Source organism: Solanum pennellii, chromosome 12, assembly GCF_001406875.1.
Source record: "Solanum pennellii chromosome 12, SPENNV200".
NCBI lineage: Eukaryota > Viridiplantae > Streptophyta > Magnoliopsida > Solanales > Solanaceae > Solanum > Solanum pennellii.
In genome coordinates this window covers 33934727-33943849 of record NC_028648.1, presented here as the reverse complement: position 1 = coordinate 33943849, position 9123 = coordinate 33934727, and the positions used below count along the sequence as shown (strand labels likewise).

General features: G+C 32.8%; 1 pseudogene across 1 annotated transcript in view; it reads left to right on the top strand.

Moving 5' to 3' along the window:
* Window positions 1-1034: 1034 nt before the first annotated feature.
* LOC107005293 overlaps window positions 1035-9123 on the top strand; it is a 14402-nt pseudogene continuing 6313 nt past the window's right edge. Inside the window, exons 1-4 of the transcript XR_001454857.2 lie at window positions 1035-1225; window positions 4167-4272; window positions 4388-4605; window positions 7450-8006. The product of XR_001454857.2 is annotated as a protein NRT1/ PTR FAMILY 8.3-like (transcript). The remainder of the gene's footprint in view (window positions 1226-4166; window positions 4273-4387; window positions 4606-7449; window positions 8007-9123) is intronic.

The window sequence follows — 9123 nt, the reverse complement described above, 5'->3', positions numbered from 1 at the left end:
TATATATATATATATATATATATATATATATATATTGACACACCTTAGCTTTTACATGATTTTAAAAATTATAGATTTTGACACCCCTAGACAAAATTCTAGCTCCGTACTGCAAATGACTATTGACTATGATGTGTATTATCTTATTGGGGGTAGAATGTAGAATTACTGATATTCTCATGTAATTATTACCGTCATACTAATACCAACATTATCAAAATTTACATAATTTTAACCAACTACCCCTCACGTCCTTATCAAGTAGGCGTTTGGACGTGTGATATAAAATCATAATTTAAATTCACCGATTGAATATGCAATTTGGGAATTCAAATTGCCCCCAAAGCATGATTTGAGATTCTCATTTTTTGAAATGTAAAACTTAATTTAAAAACTTAAATTCCATCATTTGAATTATAAGGATAGACTCATACTTGACGTGAATTGATTATCCACACATATAAAATGACTATAAAATAATAATAACTCGTTACAATTATTATAGACTAGTGCTTTTTTTTATAAAATTATGTTTACTTATAAAAATTTATAGTCACAAATATTTATTTATTAAAAAATAATGAAAATAAATATTTATTTATTAAAAAATAATGAAAATATATAATTTATTGATTTTAGTGCCTTAGTCGCATATCTTGTTATAAATTATACATACTCATTTGATAAGATTGTATATTTTTTTAAATAAAAAATTGACATTTTTAAAAAAGACATAATATATAAGTGTACCTTTCAAAACCTTTGGCACAATATGCATAAACGGATACTTAAATTTGTATAAAATCGAACAAGTAGATAATGAATTCTATGTATATAATACATGTAGAGGACCACGTAAAACACAAATTGCAATGTAAATGTTAGGTAAAATGTGTGTTCTTATTTTATTTATTTTTATAAAAATTTAAATATTTTTTTATACACACATAAAGTTGAAAGACAAAAATATAAAATCATACTAAATTAAAGAAATATTTATATAATAAAGAACTTCAAAAAATCAAATTGGCCTTTCCAGATGGAGCGCATTAACGATGAAATAAAAATATGAGGTGCAAAGTGACCCCAAAAAATGAAAATGGGGTAGGGAAAAACCATTTCCCTTTTTAGATTCAACACAAAAATCCCATGTTTTGTCACCACATAAAGTGAAGCTGTATGTATGGCTACTCAATCTCTTCTACAAGATGCTGCCTTTCATCAGGTTCTAATTTCTCTTTCTTTACTTCATAATTTATTTCTCTGTAAGTCGGTTTTTGACTGTGAAATTAAAAAATATTCACTTAATTTGAAATTTTCATGCTATTTGCAAAAAACAAATAATTAAAATTTAAAATTTAAATATACTTTTTTTAATATATAAAAAAAAAACTTAATTTTACTAATTTATTTCAAATATATATAATCTGTTAAATGTTTGGCTTATCTATGCATTATTGTTCAGAAAAATAACTACGCATGTTATTATTTTAATTCCAATTTTGCAAAAATATTTTTTACCCGAAAATCTTTTTAATACTTTCCTTTATGGGTCAAATGTAATATTTTTTGCTGCTTCTTCCTTTAAAACAGGAAGAACACCTAAAGAATATTAACAACTCCCAAATAACCTCAAAGAATTGAGGAGTTTGAAAATTTGGGAGTTTTTGATGTTCTTCAATATTAACAACTCCCAAATCATCTCAAAGAATTGAAGATTTGAAAATTTGAGAGTTTTTGATGTTTTTCTTGTGTTCTTAGTGTTTTTGAGGAAGAAGAAGCAAAAGATTACATTTAACCCAAAATTCCAATTGAAAAGCGTAAAAAAGTTGTTTGGGTGCAAAAAATGATTTTGCAAAACCAAAGTTAAAAATAGTCATGGATAAGTTTTTTGTTTAATAACAATGATACAGATTAATCAAACTTTTAATATATGATTACATAAATAAGTCTTTTTTTAAAATTTAATCACATATTTAAATCTTTCTCCAAAGAATAATATCTCACATAATATAGTACAATAGACTAGGGTAGGAGATTAATAGGGTTAGAGTGCTGTCTCTCCTTTGTTCCTTTCTTTTTTAAAGATGTTACACTACTTTTATATTAATTGTTATGGTTTTTTTCATTGTTTTCTTCTTTTTTACTTGAGTTTGATGCACTTGAACTCAACTAAGGATATTTCAAAAATAGCCTTTCTGTCTTCACGAGTCTGCATATATCCTATCCTTCCCAGACCTTACTTAGTGAGATTTCACCGACTATATTATTGTTATTATTGTAGATCCATGTACTAGCTATTACATATTGTTAAAACTATTTTCACTTTAATTATTTGTAATTTCTGAAGTTTGAGTTGTCGGTTGTATATGGTTATAGCTTTTGCAAATAATTGGTTGTTTAAGTGCATTTTTGCTAGGAAACATGTAACATGATTTAAATATAGAATATAATTTAAATGAGGTTATTTATATTAAATTAAACTTTTAGGATAAATTTGGAAGTGAGGATATAGTGAGAGTGAAAAAAATGAAAATGAATTTTTGAATGTTTTCCAAATTTCATGAATAAAGATCCGATTAAGTATAATTAGGTCAAGTAATGTTCAATGGTCTTATAGATTCATGTCATATGTACTATATAATAACTTTTTTTTTGATAAATATGTACTATATAATAACTTATGCTTGAGATCTATTTAAATTATATACTCATCTTAATGATAAAATCAACAAAATCATCAACTATTTTTATTTTTTAAAAAACTATCGAATAAAACAATTAAGTGTATCCTACCTGATATTTTCAAGAAAAAAATAAGACTAGCGAGAATATGCGGACTTCCCGACTTTTTTACTTGTCAAACCTCGTACTTGTATTGAATTTTTTTAAATTGATACTAATTTTAAAGTACCCGACACTTTTGAAAAATCTGATTAAATTTATTTTTACAATTATTTGAAAACCTCCAAATAAGTTTTTTTTTTTTTATAAAAAAAATTTGTATTATCAAGTTCTTTAGTTGAATTTTTATTTATAACTCAATGGTGTTTTTAAGTTTGATATATATTTGGAGATTGCTTCAAAATTTGGAGAAAGCAGGTGTGAAATTACTCCACAAGAAGTTTGGCGGGTAAAAAGTCAAAAAGTTCGCTTATTCCCGTCGATCTTGATTTTTTTTCTTGAAAATATTAGTTTGGGTACACTTAATTACTTTATTTGATAGTTTTAAAAATTAAAATGGGAAAATGGAAGTACCCCTTGAACCTATGCCCGAAATCCCAGAGACACACTTGTACTATACTAAGGTCCTATTACCCCCCTGAAACTTATTTAATAAGTAATTTTCTACCCCATTTTGGCCTACGTGGCACTAGCTTGAAAAAAGTCAACCAGCATTGGGCCCACAAACATTAACTATAGTATACACATGTCATGAATCTATCAGACCCTTAGTATAAAATTATTAATAAAATAAGTTCAGGGGTGTAATAGAACCTTAGTATAGTATAAGTGTGTCTGTGAGATTTCGGGCATAAGCTGAAGGGGTACTTGTGCATTATCCCAAATAAAAAAGTTGACAACTTTGTTGTTTTTATTATTATAATGAGTTTATAATTTAAATGCATCTCAACCATAAATTATTCTATAGTATACACATGTCATGAATCTATCAGACCATTGAACATTACTTGACCTAATATTACTTGATCGGATCTTTATGGCCAAATACAATGTTCCGGGAGAAAATGAAAAATCCTCATGGCCAAACAGGTTCAAATTGTAATTTTTTAGTTCTATTAATGTATATGAAGAAAGTAAGAAGAACCTTCTTATTTATGATTAGTTAGTTGAAACTACATGAGTTTCTAAATTGACCTCTTTTATTAATTTGACTTTAGCTGACAGCTATGCCCTCTAACTTTTGATGTGCACAAGTAGAAACTTAAACTTGTATAAAGTTGATCAAGTAGTCATAATGTCCTACGTAACATAATACACATTGCACACCATTTATAATGTCAAAATTGAAGTATCTACTTGTGCATACCCAAAGTTAAGTACATAGATGTCAGCTAAAGCTAAGTTTAAAAAGGACGTTTATTATTATGCTAAAAAGAAACAAGTTACTTTTGTTGGCATTCTTAAAGAATTCCTATTTGTAGAATGAGAACGGTGGACTGTACACTAGAGATGGTTCTGTTGATATCAAGGGTAATCCTGTTTTAAAGAGTGAGACAGGGAACTGGAAAGCTTGCACCTTTATTCTTGGTATGCCACACTCAAATTTTTCTTTTCTTGTCTTCTCTTTTTACCTGTTTTGGCCTAGTTGCTTATTCACTCTGCTTTATGGTATAATTGATTTGGTTGCGGACCTTTGTCTCAGGTAATGAATGTTGTGAACGTTTGGCGTACTATGGCATCTGTCTTAATCTTGTTACCTATCTTACCAAGAAATTACATGAGGGAAATGTCTCAGCTGCTAGAAATGTCACAATTTGGCAAGGCACGTGTCACCTAACACCCCTTATTGGGGCTGTGATGGCAGATGCATATTGGGGAAGATATTGGACAATTGCTACCTTCTCTATTATCTACTTCATGGTAAACATCTCAGCTTCATTTTACACTAAATACTAAACTTATTGGTTGTGAGATGATTATAAAATTTCTTACTGTGACTTGCATATTCATGTTGTCATTTTTATTTTTTCCTTTTCCTACCGGAGAATTTATCTTAACATAACTAACTTCAATCTACTGATTCTTGTTATGTTTCCTCTCCATGGGGAATGCCAAAACTAAGAGGGTGTTCAGCCTTTGCTTCTGATTCTTCACTCCTTGAACTCTCCACTGCTACAGCCCCATGCAACCTATTTCACACAAACCTGTTGTGTATCAGCACTGCAAACCTACTGTGACATGGGATTCAGACAGAATCAAGGAAAATTTTTAGTTAGCTGTTATTGGTAAATTTCATATAGATGACCAAAACTCAAAAATTTAAGAAATATCATTCCAATTCAATATGAGATCAAGGTCGATTGCAATATAGGGTTCTTAAGAAATCGTTTTGGTGTTAATCGGCTAACACTTTTAGAGGACTATGTCGATGTGCTAGCCAAGTCGGTGTTCTTTCTCAAGTTTTAGCGATATTTTACCATTGTTAAAGTGGAAACCTTGGTTTGATCCAGATGAAGAACGGCAATTGCAGCTGCATATATTTCCTTTTTAGGCCTACCTCCTGACTTATCTGCTAAAGAGTTAGTATTTTCTCTTGCATCAGCTGTTGGGAAACCTTTGAGAGTCGACATGGCTACAACTAATCAATCTCGACTTAGCTGTGCTAGGGTGAAGTTTGAGTTATGACAAAGTTTTTGAATATGCACTAGTTATCCTATTGGTTATTTTGTCGACCAGTTGATAGAAATCTATTCTTGGCTATGTCTTTGATGATAAGGTATCTGAATGGAAGATGACCAAGTGTAAATCCTGTTAGCTGCACATTTTCTTCCTTCAGAGCATCATCCACCACAGCTACAAATATATTAGACTTATCCAGATTTTCCATAAGGCCTGTCACCCTACTGAAATGGTTTAACACCTCTATCATCCTTCCTGTAAACTTTAGATCCCCTTTGAAAAATAGCATCAAGTCATCCATAAAAATCAGATGGTTTAGCTTTGTGTTATGACACATTCGATGGAACTTAAAGCCTGATAGTTCATGCTATAGACAGATACTCCATGACCAACACAAATAGCAATGGTGACGTTGGAATCCTCTCTTACCTTTAAAATATCCATGATTTTCGCCATTAACCTTAATGGATAATTTCTGGAAAACCATATTTATGTAGTGCCTCCTCAGTAAACTCCCAAGATACCATATGATACGCTTTCCTAAGATCTATTTTCATCATACATCTTGGAGATGTTATCCTCTTGTAACGCCTTAGGAGGTCATGGCATATTAGCACATTATGCACTAGAACCTTCCTTTTAGAAATGCTGCCTGATTGTCTGCCGCAATACTGCTGATTGCTACCTTCAATCTCTCACATATCATCTTGGATACTGTTTTATACAACACATTAAAACGTGATGTTGGTCTGAACTGGCTTGCATTCTGATGGATATCCACCTCTGGTATCAATTATATCAATCCTTCCTACTCGTAAAAACCATCAGGTAGTAATGAGTGAATGCCGAGGTGCTGACTATTTGTTGAAGTTGTGGTCAATTTAAGTAAATTCATGTACCTGGAAAACATAAGATGCAACAGGTATGACATTAGAGGACGATGGAAACAGACAATTTCATGGTTCAGCGATGTGCAAGGCAGCTGTGTATCCGTTTTTTATTATTCTACATGAGCATTTCTACCTTTCTCACATGATGTATATGAATCTTAGTATCCAGTATAAATTCTAAAATGCTTTTGCTCTACTTAATTTGTGCAAGTTCAAACTTAAGATAAGTTGTAAAAGGGAGAAGTGACCTGGCCTATTCTATTGGTTTGGAATAAATTAGTCACTCCGGCGCACTGCCTAGTTAGACTTTAACTATAAAAAGAAGTGATACATATTTAACCTTTTTCATTTCTTTTATAATTGGTGGGGTGCAACTGTGGTACTAAATAATTTGACCTTGGTTCTAGGTTTGTCTATTGTTGTTGCCTATCTTGCACGAATTCTCCAAAACAGTTGCCGCACCAGTGTCGGTTACTCCAAAAAATGCACTTCTTTTGAAAAATCCATCATGTACTCATCGACTTTTTCGGAGAGCCCGAGTAACATAGGTGGCAACTTTGAGGAAGTTAGAGCCACTTTTCTAGCTAACTGCTTAAGTGCCAATTTCCTTTTATGATAAATCCAAAGAGATCTACTTTACCTTCTAATCATTCATTTGCAAAAGGAAGCCCAGTGCACTATGAATAAGCTCCCGCTATGCATGGGGGTTCGGGAAGGGCTGGACTACACGGGTCTATTGTAAGCAGTCTTCTATTACTGTTTAAAGTTAGCTATCAACTTCATTATATGGAACTTATAACAACTTTGTGAAGTATGTGATATTTACCAAGTTTTAGACAAAATTAAGTTGGGGAAACATAAGAATCTAATAAGGAAGAAACATAGTAGCTGTGCTCTCAGTGTCTTTCCTCTTTTGAACTCTTATGTTAAACTCATCAAAGATCTCATCTTTACAAATGATATAGCAAGTTAAAGTGAGACGGTAAATACATGTCTTGTCTTGTGAACCGGAATCCTAACTTTGTAGTGACCTATTTCCCCTTTGCTACTGTGATTTTCACCTTTGCTCTAGCCTCTAGTGCAACAATGAATTACGAAGCATATCTTGTTCTTGCAGCCTTTCTTTCTCTTATATCTTCTTGTTGGAATTCCATTTCTTATTTCATGCTTTTTGTGTTGTTGGTTGGTTGTATAGGGAATGTGTACATTGACACTATCAGCTTTAGTTCCTGCTTTTAAGCCCCCTGAATGTGTGGGTTCTGTGTGCCCTTCAGCAACTCCTACCCAGTATGCCATATTCTTTTTTGGACTCTATCTGATTGCTCTTGGAACTGGTGGGATTAAGCCATGTGTATCGTCATTTGGTGCGGATCAATTTGATGACACAGATCCAAAAGAGAGAGTTAAGAAGGGATCCTTCTTCAATTGGTTCTATTTCTCCATCAACATTGGAGCTTTGGTGTCAAGCACTTTTATTGTATGGATTCAAGAAAATGTTGGATGGGGCCTCGGGTTTTTCATCCCTGCAGTTTTTATGGGGATTTCCATTGCAAGTTTCTTTTTTGGTACACCACTCTACAGATTTCAAAAGCCTGGGGGAAGTCCTCTCACAAGAATGTGCCAGGTTCTGGTTGCAGCATTCCACAAATGGAACTTGTCTGTCCCCGATGATAGTACACTACTTTATGAAACCCCAGACAAAAGCTCTGCAATTGAAGGAATCCAAAAGCTACTGCACACTGATGAACTGAGGTGATAATATTTTCTTCTTTACCAAGGAAAACATTTTTATTTTACACTCTCTTCTCCTCTATGGTCTCATATTGCTCGTATTAAAGTCATGCCATTTATAAAGACAACAAAGATGCCAAAAATTCTTACTTTGAGTCAAAATCACAATATCTTTTTTACATATGATTTCATACTTATAGTTGCACTTCAAGGCATAGCTTTCATGATCGCTTGGCCCTTCGAACATACATTCACATTCTAAAACGTTTCCGTACATCTTTAGAATCATGCTTTTGGACAAAAGACTCAAGGAAGGTGTATCTCAACTTATCTTGGATGTAGCCTAGGTTTTCAACAATTGACAGTCCAAATGCTCAACAATATCTACTTGAATGTAGTTCAGATCTATCATTTATATCCATTAGTCTTCAAGTCATCCAAGTCCCCGATTCTTCATGAATGGTGTCTTGATTCACCAATTAATCCCCTTGATTAAATAGACTATTGTATCTATTTGGATGACTACAATAACCAATTAATATTCACCTTCTTCTCCAACCAACATGACAACCTTCATTTATACCCATTCCTATGGTTCATTGATGCTTCAATTCAACCATAGGTGCTACTCAGAATTACCTTCTACATACTTATTTAAGCATCATAAACGAAGTGTGGTAGTGAGATTACCCATTAAAATTTCAACTACCCCAAAAATCCAATTTGTAGTGATTCTTGAAAATTTTATGAATTCTGAAGAATCCGATGTGATTTTGATGTTAGTAATACCATTTAATCACTGAAATCTATCCAAAAACATCATAAAATGCTCTAGTGTGTTAAATGCTTTGGTAGGTGTAACGACCTGTTTAGTCGTTTTAAGCAGCATATTTTATTTCTGGAAAAACTGTGTGAGTCGACGGAACCCACGATGGACCTTCATGGGCACGACGGACCGTCGAGGGGGTCTCGTTCCAAAACACTTAGAATTCTGAAATTTGGGTACTGAAATCGACTCTCTGAACTTCGTAACGGAATGGCAGGACGGACCGTCGCAGGCGTGACGGGCCGTCACAGACTCTTGGTAAAAATCTAGTCTCTAAACTCTGTGACGGAGCAGCAGGACGGACCGTCGCAG